This window comes from Drosophila serrata, unplaced genomic scaffold (genome assembly GCF_035046125.1).
Source record: "Drosophila serrata isolate PLE 108 unplaced genomic scaffold, ASM3504612v1 contig_334, whole genome shotgun sequence".
In the NCBI taxonomy this organism is placed as follows: Eukaryota; Metazoa; Arthropoda; class Insecta; order Diptera; family Drosophilidae; genus Drosophila; species Drosophila serrata.
The window spans coordinates 2,133,684-2,134,942 of record NW_028257232.1 but is presented as its reverse complement, the minus strand read 5'-3'; positions in this window follow the sequence as shown (position 1 = coordinate 2,134,942).

The window sequence follows — 1,259 nt, the reverse complement described above, 5'->3', positions numbered from 1 at the left end:
AGCTTCGGCTATAGTTGATGCTGGTCACACCAAAGAGAGGAGTCTGCTTTTTAAAATTATTTAAATTCGTTTTTTAATCTCTCTGAAAATACGTTAATTCATTTAGATTGAAAATTTATAAAGACATACCTCACTGTCTGTAAATCTATTACTAAGCTCTTGCTGGATCTTATAATGTAAGTCGGAAGTTTCCAATGTATTTAAGGGGCATTTCCAACCGCATAAATCATATACATATATTCTTGATCAGCAACAACAGGCGAATCGTTATAGCTATCTGCGGGGAAACAATTTTTTTTTTTAATTTTCCAAAAATTGGTCAAAAGTTTACATTTTAAATGGAGTATGCAGTTTTATTAACCTGCTAAAATTTAACATACGAGCGCTTTCCGAATTGAATTTAATGCTGTTTTGACTTAGTTATGAGTTTTTTAAATTTAGATTTTTCGAAAAAATTTTCATGTAAAAATATAGTTAATAAAGATTAAAAAATGGTATTGCACCTTCAGTCGGAAGCTTAAAAGAAAGTGAAGGAGCCATTTCCGACCCCATTAATCATATATATTCTTGATCAGCATCTACAGGCCTTTCTTTCTAGCTTTATCCGGGCGAAAAAAAAATTTTCCAGAAATTTCCCATTTTTCGGAAAAAAGGAAAGGGGTTACATCATGAAAATTTGCAAAAATCGTCCAAAAATTCACATTATAAATGGCCTTTCTGCGCAAGTTTTTATAGCACTAACAAATCTGCATACTGAGTTTGTTGATGCTGTTATAAGTTTCTGACTAAAATTATAAAAACCCGAAAAAAGGTATAAAAACAGACAATTTTTCCCAAAAATCATAGTTTAAAAAACTCATAACTAAGCCAAAAAATCATTCATTTTAATTCGGAAAGCTGTTCTATACTAGTTTTTAGCAGATTAACAAAGCTGCATACTCAGTTTGTAAATTTAAAAAAATCAATTTATTGTCAAATTTTGGTAATTTTAATGATGTAACCCCTTATGAAATTTTCAATTTTCGGAAAAATGTCAAAAATTTATTTTTCGACCGGACCTGGCTAGAACGATTGGGCTGTTGATGCTGATCAAGAATATATATGGTTTATAGGGTCGGAAATGACTCCTTCACTGCGTTTTAATCTTCGGACTGACGCTATAATCTGCGAAAAGGTATAAAAACAGACAATTTTCTTAAATAATCTGAGTTTTCCTAACATCATAATTAAGCCAAAATTGCATTAATTTTGAATAGGAA